This window comes from Diorhabda carinulata, chromosome 10 (genome assembly GCF_026250575.1).
Source record: "Diorhabda carinulata isolate Delta chromosome 10, icDioCari1.1, whole genome shotgun sequence".
Lineage (NCBI taxonomy): Eukaryota > Metazoa > Arthropoda > Insecta > Coleoptera > Chrysomelidae > Diorhabda > Diorhabda carinulata.
This window is the reverse complement of record NC_079469.1, coordinates 517,078-541,971: the sequence shown is the minus strand read 5'-3', so window position 1 is coordinate 541,971 and position 24,894 is coordinate 517,078.

Here is a 24,894-nt window from a genome sequence, read left to right as displayed (position 1 = left end):
TTTGTCAGATATCGTATTCACTTCCATTGAAACCCATTGAGGTCGATTGTCACTTTGTGTTGATTGAAAATTTTCAAAGTCTATCTTCCTAATTTGAAGTCGAATTTCGATTTTTCTTATATATTTGAGTGAGTTTGCATCTAACTTTGTCAGATATCGTCGATTAACATCCATTGAAGCCCATTGAGGTCGATTGTCACTTTGTGTGGATTGAAAATTTTCAAAGTCTCTCTTCCTAATTTGAAGTCGAATTTCAACATTTCTGATATATTTGAGTAAGATTGCATCTAACTTTGTCAGATATCGTCGGTTAACATCCATTGAAGCCCATTGAGGTCGATTGTCACTTTGTGTTGATTGAAAATTTTCAAAGTTTATCTTCCTAACTTGAAGTCGAATTTCAACATTTCTTATATATTTGAGTAATTTTGCATCCAACTTTGTCAGATATCGTCGGTTAACATCCATTGAAGCCCATTGAGGTCGATTGTCACTTTGTGTTGATTGAAAATTTTCGAAGTCTATCTTCCTAATTTGAAGTCGAATCTCATCAATTCATATATATTTGAGTGAGTTTGCAACTAACTTTGTCAGAAATCGTAGATTCACTTCCATTGAAGCCCATTGAGGTCGATTGTCACTTTGTGTGGATTGAAAATTTTCAAAGTCTCTCTTCCTAATTTGAAAACGAATCTCAACATTTTTCATATATTTTAGTGAGTTTGCAACTTACTTTGTCAGAAATCGTAGATTCACTTCCATTGAAGCCCATTGAGGTCGATTGTCACTTTGTGTGGATTGAAAATTTTCAAAGTCTATCTTCCTAATTTGAAGTCGAATTTCAACATTTCTTATATATTTGAGTAAGTTTGCATCTAACTTTGTCAGATATCGTCGGTTAACATCCATTGAAGCCCACTGAGGTCGATTGTCACTTTGTGTGGATTGAAAATTTTCAAAGTCTATCTTCCTAATTTGATGTAGAATCTCAACATTTTTCATATATTTGAGTGAGTTTGCAACTAACTTTGTGCCCATTGAGGTCGATTGTCACTTTGTGTTGATTGAAAATTTTCAAAGTTTATCTTCCTAACTTGAAGTCGAATTTCAACATTTCTTATATATTTGAGTAAGTTTGCATCTAACTTTGTCAGATATCGTCGGTTAACATCCATAGAAGCCCACTGAGGTCGATTGTCACTTTGTGTTGATTGAATATTTTCAAAGTCTATCTTCCAAATTTGAAGTCGAATCTCAACATTTCCTATATATTTGAGTGAGTTTGCAACTAACTTTGTCAGGAATAGTAGATTCACTTCCATTGAAGCCCATTGAGGTCGATTGTCACTTTGTGTGGATTGAAAATTTTCAAAGTCTCTCTCCCTTATTTGAAGTCGAATTTCGACATTTCTTATATATTTGAGTGAGTTTGCATCCAACTTTGTCAGATATCGTCGATTAACATCCATTGAAGCCCATTGAGGTCGATTGTCACTTTGTGTTGATTGGAAATTTTCAAAGTCTATCTTCCTAATTTGAAGTCGAATTTCAACATTTCTTATATATTTGAGTAAGTTCGCATCTAACTTTGTCAGAAATCGTAGATTCACTTCCATTGAAGCCCATTGAGGTCGATTGTCACTTTGTGTGGATTGAAAATTTTCAAAGTCTATCTTCCTAATTTGAAGTAGAATCTCAACATTTTTCATATATTTGAGTGAGTTTGCAACTAACTTGGCAGAAATCGTAGGTTTACTCCCATTGAAGCCCATTGAGGTCGATTGTCACTTTGTGTGGATTGAAAATTTTCAAAGTCTCTCTTCCTAATTTGAAGTCGAATTTCAAAATTTCTTATATATTTGAGTAAGTTTGCAACTAACTTTGTCAGAAATCGTAGATTCACTTCCATTGAAGCCCATTGAGGTCGATTGTCACTTTGTGTGGATTGAAAATTTTCAAAGTCTCTCTTCCTAATTTGAAGTCGAATCTCAACATTGTTCATATATTTTAGTGAGTTTGCAACTAACTTTGTCAGTAATAGTAGATTCACTTCCATTGAAGCCCATTGAGGTCGATTGTCACTTTGTGTGGATTGAAAATTTTCAAAGTCTATCTTCCTAATTTGAAGTAGAATCTCAACATTTTTCATATATTTGAGTGAGTTTGCAACTAACTTTGTCAGAAATCGTAGATTTACTCCCATTGAAGCCCATTGAGTTCGATTGTCACTTTGTGTGGATTGAAAATTTTCAAAGTCTATCTTCCTAATTTGAAGTAGAATCTCAACATTTTTCATATATTTGAGTGAGTTTGCAACTAACTTTGTCAGAAATCGTAGATTTACTCCCATTGAAGCCCATTGAGGTCGATTGTCACTTTGTGTGGATTGAAAATTTTCAAAGTCTCTCTTCCTAATTTGAAGTCGAATTTCAACATTTCTTATATTTTTGAGTAAGTTTGCATCTAACTTTGTCAGATATCGTCGGTTAACATCCATTGAAGCCCACTGAGGTCGATTGTCACTTTGTGTTGATTGAAAATTTTCAAAGTCTATCTTCCAAATTTGAAGTCGAATCTCAACATTTTCTATATATTTGAGTGAGTTTGCAACTAACTTTGTCAGGAATAGTAGATTCACTTCCATTGAAGCCCATTGAGGTCGATTGTCACTTTGTGTGGATTGGAAATTTTCAAAGTCTCTCTTCCTAATTTGAAGTCGGATTTCAACATTTCTGATATATTTGAGTAAGATTGCATCTAACTTTGTCAGATATCGTCGGTTAACATCCATTGAAGCCCATTGAGGTCGATTGTCACTTTGTGTTGATTGAAAATTTTCAAAGTCTATCTTCCAAATTTGAAGTCGAATCTCAACATTTTTCATATATTTGAGTGAGTTTGCAACTAACTTTGTCAGAAATCGTAGATTTACTCCCATTGAAGCCCATTGAGGTCGATTGTCACTTTGTGTGGATTGAAAATTTTCAAAGTCTATCTTCCTAATTTGAAGTCGAATCTCATCAATTCTTATATATCTGAGTGAGTTTGCAACTAACTTTGTCAGAAATCGTCGATTTACTTCCATTGAAGCCCATCAATGTCCATTGTCACTTTGTGTTGATTGAAAATTTTCAAAGTTTATCTTCCTAACTTGAAGTCGAATTTCAACATTTCTTATATATTTGAGTAAGTTTGCATCTAACTTTGTCAGATATCGTCGGTTAACATCCATTGAAGCCCATTGAGGTCGATTGTCACTTTGTGTTGATTGAAAATTTTCAAAGTCTATCTTCCTAATTTGAAGTCGAATCTCATCAATTCTTATATTTTTGAGTGAGTTTGCAACTAACTTTGTCAGAAATTGTAGATTCACTTCCATTGAAGCCCATTGAGGTCGATTGTCACTTTGTGTGGATTGAAAATTTTCAAAGTCTCTCTTCCTAATTTGAAGTCGAATCTCAACATTTTTCATATATTTTAGTGAGTTTGCAACTTACTTTGTCAGAAATCGTAGATTCACTTCCATTGAAGCCCATTGAGGTCGATTGTCACTTTGTGTGGATTGAAAATTTTCAAAGTCTATCTTCCTAATTTGAAGTAGAATCTCAACATTTTTCATATATTTGAGTGAGTTTGCAACTAACTTTGTCAGAAATCGTAGATTTACTCCCATTGAAGCCCATTGAGGACGATTGTCACTTTGTGTGGATTGAAAATTTTCAAAGTCTCTCTTCCTAATTTGAAGTCGAATTTCAACATTTCTTATATATTTGAGTGAGTTTGCAACTAACTTTGTCAGGAATAGTAGATTCACTTCCATTGAAGCCCATTGAGGTCGATTGTCACTTTGTGTGGATTGAAAATTTTCAAAGTCTATCTTCCTAATTTGAAGTAGAATCTCAACATTTTTCATATATTTGAGTGAGTTTGCAACTAACTTTGTCAGAAATCGTAGATTTACTCCCATTGAAGCCCATTGAGTTCGATTGTCACTTTGTGTGGATTGAAAATTTTCAAAGTCTATCTTCCTAATTTGAAGTCGAATCTCATCAATTCTTATATATCTGAGTGAGTTTGCAACTAACTTTGTCAGAAATCGTCGATTTACTTCCATTGAAGCCCATCAATGTCCATTGTCACTTTGTGTTGATTGAAAATTTTCAAAGTTTGTCTTCCTAACTTGAAGTCGAATTTCAACATTTCTTATATATTTGAGTAAGTTTGCATCTAACTTTGTCAGATATCGTCGGTTAACATCCATTGAAGCCCATTGAGGTCGATTGTCACTTTGTGTTGATTGAAAATTTTCAAAGTCTATTTTCCTAATTTGAAGTCGAATCTCATCAATTCTTATATATTTGAGTGAGTTTTCAACTAACTTTGTCAGAAATCGTAGATTCACTTCCATTGAAGCCCATTGAGGTCGATTGTCACTTTGTGTGGATTGAAACTTTTCAAAGTCTATTTTCCTAATTTGAAGTCGAATTTCAACATTTCTTATATATTTGAATAAGTTTGCATCTAACTTTGTCAGATATCGTATTCACTTCCATTGAAACCCATTGAGGTCGATTGTCACTTTGTGTTGATTGAAAATTTTCAAAGTCTATCTTCCTAATTTGAAGTCGAATTTCGATTTTTCTTATATATTTGAGTGAGTTTGCATCTAACTTTGTCAGATATCGTCGATTAACATCCATTGAAGCCCATTGAGGTCGATTGTCACTTTGTGTGGATTGAAAATTTTCAAAGTCTCTCTTCCTAATTTGAAGTCGAATTTCAACATTTCTGATATATTTGAGTAAGATTGCATCTAACTTTGTCAGATATCGTCGGTTAACATCCATTGAAGCCCATTGAGGTCGATTGTCACTTTGTGTTGATTGAAAATTTTCAAAGTTTATCTTCCTAACTTGAAGTCGAATTTCAACATTTCTTATATATTTGAGTAATTTTGCATCCAACTTTGTCAGATATCGTCGGTTAACATCCATTGAAGCCCATTGAGGTCGATTGTCACTTTGTGTTGATTGAAAATTTTCGAAGTCTATCTTCCTAATTTGAAGTCGAATCTCATCAATTCATATATATTTGAGTGAGTTTGCAACTAACTTTGTCAGAAATCGTAGATTTACTTCCATTGAAGCCCATTGAGGTCGATTGTCACTTTGTGTGGATTGAAAATTTTCAAAGTCTCTCTTCCTAATTTGAAAACGAATCTCAACATTTTTCATATATTTTAGTGAGTTTGCAACTTACTTTGTCAGAAATCGTAGATTCACTTCCATTGAAGCCCATTGAGGTCGATTGTCACTTTGTGTGGATTGAAAATTTTCAAAGTCTATCTTCCTAATTTGAAGTCGAATTTCAACATTTCTTATATATTTGAGTAAGTTTGCATCTAACTTTGTCAGATATCGTCGGTTAACATCCATTGAAGCCCACTGAGGTCGATTGTCACTTTGTGTGGATTGAAAATTTTCAAAGTCTATCTTCCTAATTTGATGTAGAATCTCAACATTTTTCATATATTTGAGTGAGTTTGCAACTAACTTTGTGCCCATTGAGGTCGATTGTCACTTTGTGTTGATTGAAAATTTTCAAAGTTTATCTTCCTAACTTGAAGTCGAATTTCAACATTTCTTATATATTTGAGTAAGTTTGCATCTAACTTTGTCAGATATCGTCGGTTAACATCCATAGAAGCCCACTGAGGTCGATTGTCACTTTTTGTTGATTGAATATTTTCAAAGTCTATCTTCCAAATTTGAAGTCGAATCTCAACATTTCCTATATATTTGAGTGAGTTTGCAACTAACTTTGTCAGGAATAGTAGATTCACTTCCATTGAAGCCCATTGAGGTCGATTGTCACTTTGTGTGGATTGAAAATTTTCAAAGTCTCTCTCCCTTATTTGAAGTCGAATTTCGACATTTCTTATATATTTGAGTGAGTTTGCATCCAACTTTGTCAGATATCGTCGATTAACATCCATTGAAGCCCATTGAGGTCGATTGTCACTTTGTGTTGATTGGAAATTTTCAAAGTCTATCTTCCTAATTTGAAGTCGAATTTCAACATTTCTTATATATTTGAGTAAGTTCGCATCTAACTTTGTCAGAAATCGTAGATTCACTTCCATTGAAGCCCATTGAGGTCGATTGTCACTTTGTGTGGATTGAAAATTTTCAAAGTCTATCTTCCTAATTTGAAGTAGAATCTCAACATTTTTCATATATTTGAGTGAGTTTGCAACTAACTTGGCAGAAATCGTAGGTTTACTCCCATTGAAGCCCATTGAGGTCGATTGTCACTTTGTGTGGATTGAAAATTTTCAAAGTCTCTCTTCCTAATTTGAAGTCGAATTTCAAAATTTCTTATATATTTGAGTAAGTTTGCAACTAACTTTGTCAGAAATCGTAGATTCACTTCCATTGAAGCCCATTGAGGTCGATTGTCACTTTGTGTGGATTGAAAATTTTCAAAGTCTCTCTTCCTAATTTGAAGTCGAATCTCAACATTGTTCATATATTTTAGTGAGTTTGCAACTAACTTTGTCAGTAATAGTAGATTCACTTCCATTGAAGCCCATTGAGGTCGATTGTCACTTTGTGTGGATTGAAAATTTTCAAAGTCTATCTTCCTAATTTGAAGTAGAATCTCAACATTTTTCATATATTTGAGTGAGTTTGCAACTAACTTTGTCAGAAATCGTAGATTTACTCCCATTGAAGCCCATTGAGTTCGATTGTCACTTTGTGTGGATTGAAAATTTTCAAAGTCTATCTTCCTAATTTGAAGTAGAATCTCAACATTTTTCATATATTTGAGTGAGTTTGCAACTAACTTTGTCAGAAATCGTAGATTTACTCCCATTGAAGCCCATTGAGGTCGATTGTCACTTTGTGTGGATTGAAAATTTTCAAAGTCTCTCTTCCTAATTTGAAGTCGAATTTCAACATTTCTTATATTTTTGAGTAAGTTTGCATCTAACTTTGTCAGATATCGTCGGTTAACATCCATTGAAGCCCACTGAGGTCGATTGTCACTTTGTGTTGATTGAAAATTTTCAAAGTCTATCTTCCAAATTTGAAGTCGAATCTCAACATTTTCTATATATTTGAGTGAGTTTGCAACTAACTTTGTCAGGAATAGTAGATTCACTTCCATTGAAGCCCATTGAGGTCGATTGTCACTTTGTGTGGATTGGAAATTTTCAAAGTCTCTCTTCCTAATTTGAAGTCGGATTTCAACATTTCTGATATATTTGAGTAAGATTGCATCTAACTTTGTCAGATATCGTCGGTTAACATCCATTGAAGCCCATTGAGGTCGATTGTCACTTTGTGTTGATTGAAAATTTTCAAAGTCTATCTTCCAAATTTGAAGTCGAATCTCAACATTTTTCATATATTTGAGTGAGTTTGCAACTAACTTTGTCAGAAATCGTAGATTTACTCCCATTGAAGCCCATTGAGGTCGATTGTCACTTTGTGTGGATTGAAAATTTTCAAAGTCTATCTTCCTAATTTGAAGTCGAATCTCATCAATTCTTATATATCTGAGTGAGTTTGCAACTAACTTTGTCAGAAATCGTCGATTTACTTCCATTGAAGCCCATCAATGTCCATTGTCACTTTGTGTTGATTGAAAATTTTCAAAGTTTATCTTCCTAACTTGAAGTCGAATTTCAACATTTCTTATATATTTGAGTAAGTTTGCATCTAACTTTGTCAGATATCGTCGGTTAACATCCATTGAAGCCCATTGAGGTCGATTGTCACTTTGTGTTGATTGAAAATTTTCAAAGTCTATCTTCCTAATTTGAAGTCGAATCTCATCAATTCTTATATTTTTGAGTGAGTTTGCAACTAACTTTGTCAGAAATTGTAGATTCACTTCCATTGAAGCCCATTGAGGTCGATTGTCACTTTGTGTGGATTGAAAATTTTCAAAGTCTCTCTTCCTAATTTGAAGTCGAATCTCAACATTTTTCATATATTTTAGTGAGTTTGCAACTTACTTTGTCAGAAATCGTAGATTCACTTCCATTGAAGCCCATTGAGGTCGATTGTCACTTTGTGTGGATTGAAAATTTTCAAAGTCTATCTTCCTAATTTGAAGTAGAATCTCAACATTTTTCATATATTTGAGTGAGTTTGCAACTAACTTTGTCAGAAATCGTAGATTTACTCCCATTGAAGCCCATTGAGGACGATTGTCACTTTGTGTGGATTGAAAATTTTCAAAGTCTCTCTTCCTAATTTGAAGTCGAATTTCAACATTTCTTATATATTTGAGTGAGTTTGCAACTAACTTTGTCAGGAATAGTAGATTCACTTCCATTGAAGCCCATTGAGGTCGATTGTCACTTTGTGTGGATTGAAAATTTTCAAAGTCTATCTTCCTAATTTGAAGTAGAATCTCAACATTTTTCATATATTTGAGTGAGTTTGCAACTAACTTTGTCAGAAATCGTAGATTTACTCCCATTGAAGCCCATTGAGTTCGATTGTCACTTTGTGTGGATTGAAAATTTTCAAAGTCTATCTTCCTAATTTGAAGTCGAATCTCATCAATTCTTATATATCTGAGTGAGTTTGCAACTAACTTTGTCAGAAATCGTCGATTTACTTCCATTGAAGCCCATCAATGTCCATTGTCACTTTGTGTTGATTGAAAATTTTCAAAGTTTGTCTTCCTAACTTGAAGTCGAATTTCAACATTTCTTATATATTTGAGTAAGTTTGCATCTAACTTTGTCAGATATCGTCGGTTAACATCCATTGAAGCCCATTGAGGTCGATTGTCACTTTGTGTTGATTGAAAATTTTCAAAGTCTATTTTCCTAATTTGAAGTCGAATCTCATCAATTCTTATATATTTGAGTGAGTTTTCAACTAACTTTGTCAGAAATCGTAGATTCACTTCCATTGAAGCCCATTGAGGTCGATTGTCACTTTGTGTGGATTGAAACTTTTCAAAGTCTATTTTCCTAATTTGAAGTCGAATTTCAACATTTCTTATATATTTGAATAAGTTTGCATCTAACTTTGTCAGATATCGTATTCACTTCCATTGAAACCCATTGAGGTCGATTGTCACTTTGTGTTGATTGAAAATTTTCAAAGTCTATCTTCCTAATTTGAAGTCGAATTTCGATTTTTCTTATATATTTGAGTGAGTTTGCATCTAACTTTGTCAGATATCGTCGATTAACATCCATTGAAGCCCATTGAGGTCGATTGTCACTTTGTGTGGATTGAAAATTTTCAAAGTCTCTCTTCCTAATTTGAAGTCGAATTTCAACATTTCTGATATATTTGAGTAAGATGCATCTAACTTTGTCAGATATCGTCGGTTAACATCCATTGAAGCCCATTGAGGTCGATTGTCACTTTGTGTTGATTGAAAATTTTCAAAGTTTATCTTCCTAACTTGAAGTCGAATTTCAACATTTCTTATATATTTGAGTAATTTTGCATCTAACTTTGTCAGATATCGTCGGTTAACATCCATTGAAGCCCATTGAGGTCGATTGTCACTTTGTGTTGATTGAAAATTTTCGAAGTCTATCTTCCTAATTTGAAGTCGAATCTCATCAATTCATATATATTTGAGTGAGTTTGCAACTAACTTTGTCAGAAATCGTAGATTCACTTCCATTGAAGCCCATTGAGGTCGATTGTCACTTTGTGTGGATTGAAAATTTTCAAAGTCTCTCTTCCTAATTTGAAAACGAATCTCAACATTTTTCATATATTTTAGTGAGTTTGCAACTTACTTTGTCAGAAATCGTAGATTCACTTCCATTGAAGCCCATTGAGGTCGATTGTCACTTTGTGTGGATTGAAAATTTTCAAAGTCTATCTTCCTAATTTGAAGTCGAATTTCAACATTTCTTAACTATTTGAGTAAGTTTGCATCTAACTTTGTCAGATATCGTCGGTTAACATCCATTGAAGCCCACTGAGGTCGATTGTCACTTTGTGTGGATTGAAAATTTTCAAAGTCTATCTTCCTAATTTGATGTAGAATCTCAACATTTTTCATATATTTGAGTGAGTTTGCAACTAACTTTGTGCCCATTGAGGTCGATTGTCACTTTGTGTTGATTGAAAATTTTCAAAGTTTATCTTCCTAACTTGAAGTCGAATTTCAACATTTCTTATATATTTGAGTAAGTTTGCATCTAACTTTGTCAGATATCGTCGGTTAACATCCATAGAAGCCCACTGAGGTCGATTGTCACTTTGTGTTGATTGAATATTTTCAAAGTCTATCTTCCAAATTTGAAGTCGAATCTCAACATTTCCTATATATTTGAGTGAGTTTGCAACTAACTTTGTCAGGAATAGTAGATTCACTTCCATTGAAGCCCATTGAGGTCGATTGTCACTTTGTGTGGATTGAAAATTTTCAAAGTCTCTCTCCCTTATTTGAAGTCGAATTTCGACATTTCTTATATATTTGAGTGAGTTTGCATCCAACTTTGTCAGATATCGTCGATTAACATCCATTGAAGCCCATTGAGGTCGATTGTCACTTTGTGTTGATTGGAAATTTTCAAAGTCTATCTTCCTAATTTGAAGTCGAATTTCAACATTTCTTATATATTTGAGTAAGTTTGCATCTAACTTTGTCAGATATCGTATTCACTTCCATTGAAACCCATTGAGGTCGATTGTCACTTTGTGTTGATTGAAACTTTTCAAAGTCTATCTTCCTAATTTGAAGTCGAATTTCGACTTTTCTTATATATTTGAGTGAGTTTGCATCTAACTTTGTCAGATATCGTCGATTAACATCCATTGAAGCCCATTGAGGTCGATTGTCACTTTGTGTGGATTGAAAATTTTCAAAGTCTCTCTTCCTAATTTGAAGTCGAATCTCATCAATTCTTATATATTTGAGTGAGTTTTCAACTAACTTTGTCAGAAATCGTAGATTCACTTCCATTGAAGCCCATTGAGGTCGATTGTCACTTTGTGTGGATTGAAACTTTTCAAAGTCTATTTTCCTAATTTGAAGTCGAATTTCAACATTTCTTATATATTTGAGTAAGTTTGCATCTAACTTTGTCAGATACCGTATTCACTTCCATTGAAACCCATTGAGGTCGATTGTCACTTTGTGTTGATTGAAAATTTTCAAAGTCTATCTTCCTAATTTGAAGTCGAATTTCGATTTTTCTTATATATTTGAGTGAGTTTGCATCTAACTTTGTCAGATATCGTCGATTAACATCCATTGAAGCCCATTGAGGTCGATTGTCACTTTGTGTGGATTGAAAATTTTCAAAGTCTCTCTTCCTAATTTGAAGTCGAATTTCAACATTTCTGATATATTTGAGTAAGATTGCATCTAACTTTGTCAGATATCGTCGGTTAACATCCATTGAAGCCCATTGAGGTCGACTGTCACTTTGTGTTGATTGAAAATTTTCAAAGTTTATCTTCCTAACTTGAAGTCGAATTTCAACATTTCTTATATATTTGAGTAATTTTGCATCTAACTTTGTCAGATATCGTCGGTTAACATCCATTGAAGCCCATTGAGGTCGATTGTCACTTTGTGTTGATTGAAAATTTTCGAAGTCTATCTTCCTAATTTGAAGTCGAATCTCATCAATTCATATATATTTGAGTGAGTTTGCAACTAACTTTGTCAGAAATCGTAGATTCACTTCCATTGAAGCCCATTGAGGTCGATTGTCACTTTGTGTGGATTGAAAATTTTCAAAGTCTCTCTTCCTAATTTGAAAACGAATCTCAACATTTTTCATATATTTGAGTAAGATTGCATCTAACTTTGTCAGATATCGTCGGTTAACATCCATTGAAGCCCATTGAGGTCGATTGTCACTTTGTGTTGATTGAAAATTTTCAAAGTTTATCTTCCTAACTTGAAGTCGAATTTCAACATTTCTTATATATTTGAGTAATTTTGCATCTAACTTTGTCAGATATCGTCGATTAACATCCATTGAAGCCCATTGAGGTCGATTGTCACTTTGTGTGGATTGAAAATTTTCAAAGTCTCTCTTCCTAATTTGAAGTCGAATCTTATCAATTCTTATATATTTGAGTGAGTTTTCAACTAACTTTGTCAGAAATCGTAGATTCACTTCCATTGAAGCCCATTGAGGTCGATTGTCACTTTGTGTGGATTGAAACTTTTCAAAGTCTATTTTCCTAATTTGAAGTCGAATTTCAACATTTCTTATATATTTGAGTAAGTTTGCATCTAACTTTGTCAGATACCGTATTCACTTCCATTGAAACCCATTGAGGTCGATTGTCACTTTGTGTTGATTGAAAATTTTCAAAGTCTATCTTCCTAATTTGAAGTCGAATTTCGATTTTTCTTATATATTTGAGTGAGTTTGCATCTAACTTTGTCAGATATCGTCGATTAACATCCATTGAAGCCCATTGAGGTCGATTGTCACTTTGTGTGGATTGAAAATTTTCAAAGTCTCTCTTCCTAATTTGAAGTCGAATTTCAACATTTCTGATATATTTGAGTAAGATTGCATCTAACTTTGTCAGATATCGTCGGTTAACATCCATTGAAGCCCATTGAGGTCGATTGTCACTTTGTGTTGATTGAAAATTTTCAAAGTTTATCTTCCTAACTTGAAGTCGAATTTCAACATTTCTTATATATTTGAGTAATTTTGTATCTAACTTTGTCAGATATCGTCGGTTAACATCCATTGAAGCCCATTGAGGTCGATTGTCACTTTGTGTTGATTGAAAATTTTCGAAGTCTATCTTCCTAATTTGAAGTCGAATCTCATCAATTCATATATATTTGAGTGAGTTTGCAACTAACTTTGTCAGAAATCGTAGATTCACTTCCATTGAAGCCCATTGAGGTCGATTGTCACTTTGTGTGGATTGAAAATTTTCAAAGTCTCTCTTCCTAATTTGAAAACGAATCTCAACATTTTTCATATATTTTAGTGAGTTTGCAACTTACTTTGTCAGAAATCGTAGATTCACTTCCATTGAAGCCCATTGAGGTCGATTGTCACTTTGTGTGGATTGAAAATTTTCAAAGTCTATCTTCCTAATTTGAAGTCGAATTTCAACATTTCTTATATATTTGAGTAAGTTTGCATCTAACTTTGTCAGATATCGTCGGTTAACATCCATTGAAGCCCACTGAGGTCGATTGTCACTTTGTGTGGATTGAAAATTTTCAAAGTCTATCTTCCTAATTTGAAGTAGAATCTCAACATTTTTCATATATTTGAGTGAGTTTGCAACTAACTTTGTGCCCATTGAGGTCGATTGTCACTTTGTGTGGATTGAAAATTTTCAAAGTCTCTCTTCCTAATTTGAAGTCGAATTTCAACATTTCTTATATATTTGAGTAAGTTTGCATCTAACTTTGTCAGATATCGTCGGTTAACATCCATTGAAGCCCACTGAGGTCGATTGTCACTTTGTGTGGATTGAAAATTTTCAAAGTCTATCTTCCTAATTTGATGTAGAATCTCAACATTTTTCATATATTTGAGTGAGTTTGCAACTAACTTTGTGCCCATTGAGGTCGATTGTCACTTTGTGTTGATTGAAAATTTTCAAAGTTTATATTCCTAACTTGAAGTCGAATTTCAACATTTCTTATATATTTGAGTAAGTTTGCATCTAACTTTGTCAGATATCGTCGGTTAACATCCATTGAAGCCCACTGAGGTCGATTGTCACTTTGTGTTGATTGAAAATTTTCAAAGACTATCTTCCAAATTTGAAGTCGAATCTCAACATTTCCTATATATTTGAGTGAGTTTGCAACTAACTTTGTCAGGAATAGTAGATTCACTTCCATTGAAGCCCATTGAGGTCGATTGTCACTTTGTGTTGATTGAAAATTTTCAAAGTTTATATTCCTAACTTGAAGTCGAATTTCGACATTTCTTATATATTTGAGTGAGTTTGCATCCAACTTTGTCAGATATCGTCGATTAACATCCATTGAAGCCCATTGAGGTCGATTGTCACTTTGTGTTGATTGGAAATTTTCAAAGTCTATCTTCCTAATTTGAAGTCGAATTTCAACATTTCTTATATATTTGAGTAAGTTCGCATCTAACTTTGTCAGATATCGTATTCACTTCCATTGAAACCCATTGAGGTCGATTGTCACTTTGTGTTGATTGAAACTTTTCAAAGTCTATCTTCCTAATTTGAAGTCGAATTTCGACTTTTCTTATATATTTGAGTGAGTTTGCATCTAACTTTGTCAGATATCGTCGATTAACATCCATTGAAGCCCATTGAGGTCGATTGTCACTTTGTGTGGATTGAAAATTTTCAAAGTCTCTCTTCCTAATTTGAAGTCGAATTTCAACATTTCTGATATATTTGAGTAAGATTGCATCTAACTTTGTCAGATATCGTCGGTTAACATCCATTGAAGCCCATTGAGGTCGATTGTCACTTTGTGTTGATTGAAAATTTTCAAAGTTTATCTTCCTAACTTGAAGTCGAATTTCAACATTTCTTATATATTTGAGTAATTTTGCATCTAACTTTGTCAGATATCGTCGGTTAACATCCATTGAAGCCCATTGAGGTCGATTGTCACTTTGTGTTGATTGAAAATTTTCGAAGTCTATCTTCCTAATTTGAAGTCGAGTCTCATCAATTCTTATATATTTGAGTGAGTTTGCAACTAACTTTGTCAGAAATCGTAGATTCACTTCCATTGAAGCCCATTGAGGTCGATTGTCACTTTGTGTGGATTGAAAATTTTCAAAGTCTCTCTTCCTAATTTGAAAACGAATCTCAACATTTTTCATATATTTTAGTGAGTTTGCAACTTACTTTGTCAGAAATCGTAGATTCACTTCCATTGAAGCCCATTGAGGTCGATTGTCACTTTGTGTGGATTGAAAATTTTCAAAGTCTATCTTCCTAATTTGAAGTAGAATCTCAACATTTTTCATATATTTGAGTGAGTTTGCAACTAACTTTGTGCCCATTGAGGTCGATTGTCACTTTGTGTGGATTGAAAATTTCCAAAGTCTCTCTTCCTAATTTGAAGTCGAATTTCAACATTTCTTATATATTTGAGTAAGTTTGCATCTAACTTTGTCAGATATCGTCGGTTAACATCCATTGAAGCCCATTGAGGTCGATTGTCACTTTGTGTTGATTGAAAATTTTCGAAGTCTATCTTCCTAATTTGAAGTCGAATCTCATCAATTCATATATATTTGAGTGAGTTTGCAACTAACTTTGTCAGAAATCGTAGATTCACTTCCATTGAAGCCCATTGAGGTCGATTGTCACTTTGTGTGGATTGAAAATTTTCAAAGTCTCTCTTCCTAATTTGAAAACGAATCTCAACATTTTTCATATATTTTAGTGAATTTGCAACTTACTTTGTCAGAAATCGTAGATTCACTTCCATTGAAGCCCATTGAGGTCGATTGTCACTTTGTGTGGATTGAAAATTTTCAAAGTCTATCTTCCTAATTTGAAGTAGAATCTCAACATTTTTCATATATTTGAGTGAGTTTGCAACTAACTTTGTGCCCATTGAGGTCGATTGTCACTTTGTGTGGATTGAAAATTTTCAAAGTCTCTCTTCCTAATTTGAAGTCGAATTTCAACATTTCTTATATATTTGAGTAAGTTTGCATCTAACTTTGTCAGATATCGTCGGTTAACATCCATTGAAGCCCACTGAGGTCGATTGTCACTTTGTGTGGATTGAAAATTTTCAAAGTCTATCTTCCTAATTTGATGTAGAATCTCAACATTTTTCATATATTTGAGTGAGTTTGCAACTAACTTTGTGCCCATTGAGGTCGATTGTCACTTTGTGTGGATTGAAAATTTTCAAAGTCTCTCTTCCTAATTTGAAGTCGAATTTCAACATTTCTTATATATTTGAGTAAGTTTGCATCTAACTTTGTCAGATATCGTCGGTTAACATCCATTGAAGCCCACTGAGGTCGATTGTCACTTTGTGCTGATTGAAAATTTTCAAAGTCTATCTTCCAAATTTGAAGTCGAATCTCAACATTTCCTATATATTTGAGTGAGTTTGCAACTAACTTTGTCAGGAATAGTAGATTCACTTCCATTGAAGCCCATTGAGGTCGATTGTCACTTTGTGTGGATTGAAAATTTTCAAAGTCTCTCTTCCTTATTTGAAGTCGAATTTCGACATTTCTTATATATTTGAGTGAGTTTGCATCCAACTTTGTCAGATATCGTCGTTTAACATCCATTGAAGCCCATTGAGGTCGATTGTCACTTTGTGTTGATTGGAAATTTTCAAAGTCTATCTTCCTAATTTGAAGTCGAATTTCAACATTTCTTATATATTTGAGTAAGTTTGCATCTAACTTTGTCAGATATCGTATTCACTTCCATTGAAACCCATTGAGGTCGATTGTCACTTTGTGTTGATTGAAACTTTTCAAAGTCTATCTTCCTAATTTGAAGTCGAATTTCGACTTTTTCTATATATTTGAGTGAGTTTGCATCTAACTTTGTCAGATATCGTCGATTAACATCCATTGAAGCCCATTGAGGTCGATTGTCACTTTGTGTGGATTGAAAAATTTCAAAGTCTCTCTTCCTAATTTGAAGTCGAATTTCAACATTTCTGATATATTTGAGTAAGATTGCATCTAACTTTGTCAGATATCGTCGGTTAACATCCATTGAAGCCCATTGAGGTCGATTGTCACTTTGTGTTGATTGAAAATTTTCAAAGTTTATCTTCCTAACTTGAAGTCGAATTTCAACATTTCTTATATATTTGAGTAATTTTGCATCTAACTTTGTCAGATATCGTCGGTTAACATCCATTGAAGCCCATTGAGGTCGATTGTCACTTTGTGTTGATTGAAAATTTTCAAAGTCTATCTTCCTAATTTGAAGTCGAATCTCATCAATTCTTATATATCTGAGTGAGTTTGCAACTAACTTTGTCAGAAATCGTAGATTCACTTCCATTGAAGCCCATTGAGGTCGATTGTCACTTTGTGTGGATTGAAAATTTTCAAAGCCTCTCTTCCTAATTTGAAAACGAATCTCAACATTTTTCATATATTTTAGTGAGTTTGCAACTTACTTTGTCAGAAATCGTAGATTCACTTCCATTGAAGCCCATTGAGGTCGATTGTCACTTTGTGTGGATTGAAAATTTTCAAAGTCTATCTTCCTAATTTGAAGTAGAATCTCAACATTTCTTATATATTTGAGTAAGTTTGCATCTAACTTTGTCAGATATCGTATTCACTTCCATTGAATCCCATTGAGGTCGATTGTCACTTTGTGTTGATTGAAACTTTTCAAAGTCTATCTTCCTAATTTGAAGTCGAATTTCGACTTTTCTTATATATTTGAGTGAGTTTGCATCTAACTTTGTCAGATATCGTCGATTAACATCCATTGAAGCCCATTGAGGTCGATTGTCACTTTGTGTGGATTGAAAATTTTCAAAGTCTCTCTTCCTAATTTGAAGTCGAATTTCAACATTTCTGATATATTTGAGTAAGATTGCATCTAACTTTGTCAGATATCGTCGGTTAACATCCATTGAAGCCCATTGAGGTCGATTGTCACTTTGTGTTGATTGAAAATTTTCAAAGTTTATCTTCCTAACTTGAAGTCGAATTTCAACATTTCTTATATATTTGAGTAATTTTGCATCTAACTTTGTCAGATATCGTCGGTTAACATCCATTGAAGCCCATTGAGGTCGATTGTCACTTTGTGTTGATTGAAAATTTTCGAAGTCTATCTTCCTAATTTGAAGTCGAATCTCATCAATTCTTATATATTTGAGTGAGTTTGCAACTAACTTTGTCAGAAATCGTAGATTCACTTCCATTGAAGCCCATTGAGGTCGATTGTCACTTTGTGTGGATTGAAAATTTTCAAAGTCTCTCTTCCTAATTTGAAAACGAATCTCAACATTTTTCATATATTTTAGTGAGTTTGCAACTTACTTTGTCAGAAATCGTAGATTCACTTCCATTGAAGCCCATTGAGGTCGATTGTCACTTTGTGTGGATTGAAAATTTTCAAAGTCTATCTTCCTAATTTGAAGTAGAATCTCAACATTTTTCATATATTTGAGTGAGTTTGCAACTAACTTTGTGCCCATTGAGGTCGATTGTCACTTTGTGTGGATTGAAAATTTCCAAAGTCTCTCTTCCTAATTTGAAGTCGAATTTCAACATTTCTTATATATTTGAGTAAGTTTGCATCTAACTTTGTCAGATATCGTCGGTTAACATCCATTGAAGCCCATTGAGGTCGATTGTCACTTTGTGTTGATTGAAAATTTTCGAAGTCTATCTTCCTAATTTGAAGTCGAATCTCATCAATTCATATATATTTGAGTGAGTTTGCAACTAACTTTGTCAGAAATCGTAGATTCACTTCCATTGAAGCCCATTGAGGTCGATTGTCACTTTGTGTGGATTGAAAATTTTCAAAGTCTCTCTTCCTAATTTGAAAACGAATCTCAACATTTTTCATATATTTTAGTGAGTTTGCAACTTACTTTGTCAGAAATCGTAGATTCACTTCCATTGAAGCCCATTGAGGTCGATTGTCAATTTGTGTGGATTGAAAATTTTCAAAGTCTATCTTCCTAATTTGAAGTAGAATCTCAACATTTTTCATATATTTGAGTGAGTTTGCAACTAACTTTGTGCCCATTGAGGTCGATTGTCACTTTGTGTGGATTGAAAATTTTCAAAGTCTCTCTTCCTAATTTGAAGTCGAATTTCAACATTTCTTATATATTTGAGTAAGTTTGCATCTAACTTTGTCAGATATCGTCGGTTAACATCCATTGAAGCCCACTGAGGTCGATTGTCACTTTGTGTGGATTGAAAATTTTCAAAGTCTATCTTCCTAATTTGATGTAGAATCTCAACATTTTTCATATATTTGAGTGAGTTTGCAACTAACTTTGTGCCCATTAAGGTCGATTGTCACTTTGTGTGGATTGAAAATTTTCAAAGTCTCTCTTCCTAATTTGAAGTCGAATTTCAACATTTCTTATATATTTGAGTAAGTTTGCATCTAACTTTGTCAGATATCGTCGGTTAACATCCATTGAAGCCCACTGAGGTCGATTGTCACTTTGTGCTGATTGAAAATTTTCAAAGTCTATCTTCCAAATTTGAAGTCGAATCTCAACATTTCCTATATATTTGAGTGAGTTTGCAACTAACTTTGTCAGGAATAGTAGATTCACTTCCATTGAAGCCCATTGAGGTCGATTGTCACTTTGTGTTGATTGAAACTTTTCAAAGTCTATCTTCCTAATTTGAAGTCGAATTTCGACTTTTTCTATATATTTGAGTGAGTTTGCATCTAACTTTGTCAGATATCGTCGATTAACATCCATTGAAGCCCATTGAGGTCGATTGTCACTTTGTGTGGATTGAAAAATTTCAAAGTCTCTCTTCCTAATTTGAAGTCGAATTTCAACATTTCTGATATATTTGAGTAAGATTGCATCTAACTTTGTCAGATATCGTCGGTTAACATCCATTGAAGCCCATTGAGGTCGATTGTCACTTTGTGTTGATTGAAAATTTTCAAAGTTTATCTTCCTAACTTGAAGTCGAATTTCAACATTTCTTATATATTTGAGTAATTTTGCATCTAACTTTGTCAGATATCGTCGGTTAACATCCATTGAAGCCCATTGAGGTCGATTGTCACTTTGTGTTGATTGAAAATTTTCAAAGTCTATCTTCCTAATTTGAAGTCGAATCTCATCAATTCTTATATATCTGAGTGAGTTTGCAACTAACTTTGTCAGAAATCGTAGATTCACTTCCATTGAAGCCCATTGAGGTCGATTGTCACTTTGTGTGGATTGAAAATTTTCAAAGCCTCTCTTCCTAATTTGAAAACGAATCTCAACATTTTTCATATATTTTAGTGAGTTTGCAACTTACTTTGTCAGAAATCGTAGATTCACTTCCATTGAAGCCCATTGAGGTCGATTGTCACTTTGTGTGGATTGAAAATTTTCAAAGTCTATCTTCCTAATTTGAAGTAGAATCTCAACATTTTTCATATATTTGAGTGAGTTTGCAACTAACTTTGTGCCCATTGAGGTCGATTGTCACTTTGTGTGGATTGAAAATTTTCAAAGTCTCTCTTCCTAATTTGAAGTCGAATTTCAACATTTCTTATATATTTGAGTAAGTTTGCATCTAACTTTGTCAGATATCGTCGGTTAACATCCATTGAAGCCCACTGAGGTCGATTGTCACTTTGTGTGGATTGAAAATTTTCAAAGTCTATCTTCCTAATTTGAAGTAGAATCTCAACATTTTTCATATATTTGAGTGAGTTTGCAACTAACTTTGTGCCCATTGAGGTCGATTGTCACTTTGTGTGGATTGAAAATTTTCAAAGTCTCTCTTCCTAATTTGAAGTCGAATTTCAACATTTCTTATATATTTGAGTAAGTTTGCATCTAACTTTGTCAGATATCGTCGGTTAACATCCATTGAAGCCCACTGAGGTCGATTGTCACTTTGTGTTGATTGAAAATTTTCAAAGTCTATCTTCCAAATTTGAAGTCGAATCTCAACATTTCCTATATATTTGAGTGAGTTTGCAACTAACTTTGTCAGGAATAGTAGATTCAGTTCCATTGAAGCCCATTGAGGTCGATTGTCACTTTGTGGGGATTGAAAATTTTCGAAGTCTATCTTCCCAATTTGAAGTCGAATCTCAACATTTTCCATATATTTGTGTGAGTTTGCAACTAACTTTGTCAGAAATCGTAGATTCACTTCCATTGAAGTCCATTGAGGTCGATTGTCACTTTGTGTGGATTGAAAATTTTCAAAGTTTATCTTCCTAATTTGAAGTCGAATTTCAACATTTCTTATATATTTGAGTAAGTTTGCATCTAACTTTGTCAGATATCGTCGGTTAACATCCATTGAAGCCCATTGAGGTCGATTGTCACTTTTTGTTAATTGAAAATTTTCAAAGTCTATCTTCCTAATTTGAAGTCGAATCTCAACATTTTTCATATATTTGAGTGAGTTTGCAACTAACTTTGTCAGCAATCGTCGATTTATTTCCATTGAAGCCCATTGAGGTCGATTGTCATTTTGTGTTGATTGAAAATTTTCAAAGTCTCTCTTCCTAATTTGAAGTCGAATCTCAACATTTTTCATATATTTGAGTGAGTTTGCAACTTACTTTGTCAGAAATCGTAGATTCACTTCCATTGAAGCCCATTGAGGTCGATTGTCACTTTGTGTTGATTGAAAATTTTCAAAGTCTATCTTCCAAATTTGAAGTCGAATCTCAACATTTTTCATATATTTGAGTGAGTTTGTAACTAACTTAGTCAGAAATCGTAGATTCACTTCCATTGAAGCCCATTGAGGTCGATTGTCACTTTGTGTGGATTGATAATTTTCAAAGTCTATCTTCCTAATTTGAAGTCGAATCTCATCAATTCTCAAATATTTGAGTGAGTTTGCAACTAACTTTGTCAGAAATCGTAAATTCACTTCCATTGAAGCCCATTGAGGTCGATTGTCACTTTGTGTGGATTGAAAATTTTAAAAGTCTCTCTTCCTAATTTGAAGTCGAATCTCAACATTTTTCATATATTTGAGTGAGTTTGCAACTTACTTTGTCAGAAATCGTAGATTCACTTCCATTCAAGCCCATTGAGGTCGATTGTCACTTTGTGTGGATTGAAAATTTTCGAAGTCTATCTTCCTAATTTGAAGTCGAATTTCAACATTTCTTATATATTTGAGTAAGTTTGCATCTAACTTTGTCAGATATCGTCGGTTAACATCCATTGAAGCCCATTGAGGTCAATTGTCACTTTGTGTTGATTGAAAATTTTCAAAGTCTATCTTCCAAATTTGAAGTCGAATCTCAACATTTTTCATATATTTGAGTGAGTTTGCAACTAACTTTGTCAGAAATCGTAGATTCACTTCCATTGAAGCCCATTAGGTCGATTGTCACTTTGTGTGGATTGAAAATTTTCGAAGTCTATCTTCCTAATTTGAAGTCGAATCTCAACATTTTTCATATATTTGAGTGAGTTTGCAACTTACTTTGTCAGAAATCGTAGATTCACTTCCATTGAAGCCCATTGAGGTCGATTGTCACTTTGTGTGGATTGAAAATTTTCAAAGTCTATCTTCCTAATATGAAGTCGAATTTCAACATTTCTTATATATTTGAGTAAGTTTGCATCTAACTTTGTCAGATATCGTCGGTTAACATCCATTGAAGCCCATTGAGGTCGATTGTCACTTTGTGTTGATTAAAAATTTTCAAAGTCTATCTTCCAAATTTGAAGTCGAATCTCAACATTTTTCATATATTTGAGTGAGTTTGCAACTAACTTTGTCAGAAATCGTAGATTCACTTCCATTGAAGCCCATTGAGGACGATTGTCACTTTGTGTGGATTCAAAATTTTCAAAGTCTATCTTCCTAATTTGAAGTCGAATCTCATCAATTCTTAAATATTTGAGTGAGTTTGCAACTAACTTTGTCAGAAATCGTAGATTCACTTCCATTGAAGCCCATTGAGGTCGATTGTCACTTTGTGTGGATTGAAAATTTTAAAAGTCTCTCTCCCTAATTTGAAGTCGAATCTCAACATTTTTCATATATTTGAGTGAGTTTGCAAATTACTTTGTCAGAAATCGTAGATTCACTTCCATTGAAGCCCATTGAGGTCGATTGTCACTTTGTGTGGATTGAAAATTTTCAAAGTCTATCTTCCTAATTTGAAGTCGAATTTCAACATTTCTTATATATTTGAGTAAGTTTGCATCTAACTTTGTCAGATATCGTCGGTTAACATCCATTGAAGCCCATTGAGGTCAATTGTCACTTTGTGTTGATTGAAAATTTTCAAAGTCTATCTCCCAAATTTGAAGTCGAATCTCAACATTTTTCATATATTTGAGTGAGTTTGCAACTAACTTTGTCAGAAATCGTAGATTCACTTCCATTGAAGCCCATTGAGGTCGATTGTCACTTTGTGGGGATTGAAAATTTTCGAAGTCTATCTTCCCAATTTGAAGTCGAATTTCAACATTTTTTATATATTCGAGTAAGTTTGCATCTAACTTTGTCAGATATCGTCGGTTAACATCCATTGAAGCCCACTGAGGTCGATTGTCACTTTGTGTTGATTGAAAATTTTCAAAGTCTATCTTCCAAATTTGATGTCGAATCCCAACATTTTTCATATATTTGAGTGAGTTTGCAACTAACTTTGTCAGGAATCGTAGATTTACTTCCATTGAAGCCCATTGAAGTCGATTGTCACTTTGTGTGGATTGAAAATTTTCAAAGTCTATCTTCCTAATTTGAAGTCGAATCTCATCAATTCTTATATATTTGAGTGAGTTTGCAACTAACTTTGTCAGCAATCGTCGATTTATTTCCATTGGAGCCCATTGAGGTCGATTGTCATTTTGTGTTGATTGAAAATTTTCAAAGTCTCTCTTCCTAATTTGAAGTCGAATCTCAACATTTTTCATATATTTGAGTGAGTTTGCAACTTACTTTGTCAGAAATCGTCGATTTACTTCCATTGAAGCCCATCAATGTCCATTGTCACTTTGTGTCGATTGAAAATTTTCAAAGTTTATCTTCCTAATTTGAAGTCGAATTTCAACATTTCTTATATATTTGAGTAAGTTTGCATCTAACTTTGTCAGATATCGTCGGTTAACATCCATTGAAGCCCATTGAGGTCGATTGTCACTTTTTGTTAATTGAAAATTTTCAAAGTCTATCTTCCTAATTTGAAGTCGAATCTCAACATTTTTCATATATTTGAGTGAGTTTGCAACTAACTTTGTCAGCAATCGTCGATTTATTTCCATTGGAGCCCATTGAGGTCGATTGTCACTTTGTGTGGATTGAAAATTTTCAAAGTCTATCTTCCTAATTTGAAGTCGAATCTCATCAATTCTTATATATTTGAGTGAGTTTGCAACTAACTTTGTCAGCAATCGTCGATTTATTTCCATTGAAGCCCATTGAGGTCGATTGTCATTTTGTGTTGATTGAAAATTTTCAAAGTCTCTCTTCCTAATTTAAAGTCGAATCTCAACATTTTTCATATATTTGAGTGAGTTTGCAACTTACTTTGTCAGAAATCGTAGATTCACTTCCATTGAAGCCCATTTAGGTCGATTGTCACTTTGTGTTGATTGAAAATTTTCAAAGTCTATCTTCCAAATTTGAAGTCGAATCTCAACATTTTTCATATATTTGAGTGAGTTTGTAACTAACTTAGTCAGAAATCGTAGATTCACTTCCATTGAAGCCCATTGAGGTCGATTGTCACTTTGTGTGGATTGAAAATTTTCAAAGTCTATCTTCCTAATTTGAAGTCGAATCTCATCAATTCTCAAATATTTGAGTGAGTTTGCAACTAACTTTGTCAGAAATCGTAAATTCACTTCCATTGAAGCCCATTGAGGTCGATTGTCACTTTGTGTGGATTGAAAATTTTAAAAGTCTCTCTTCCTAATTTGAAGTCGAATCTCAACATTTTTCATATATTTGAGTGAGTTTGCAACTTACTTTGTCAGAAATCGTAGATTCACTTCCATTCAAGCCCATTGAGGTCGATTGTCACTTTGTGTGGATTGAAAATTTTCGAAGTCTATCTTCCTAATTTGAAGTCGAATTTCAACATTTCTTATATATTTGAGTAAGTTTGCATCTAACTTTGTCAGATATCGTCGGTTAACATCCATTGAAGCCCATTGAGGTCAATTGTCACTTTGTGTTGATTGAAAATTTTCAAAGTCTATCTTCCAAATTTGAAGTCGAATCTCAACATTTTTCATATATTTGAGTGAGTTTGCAAC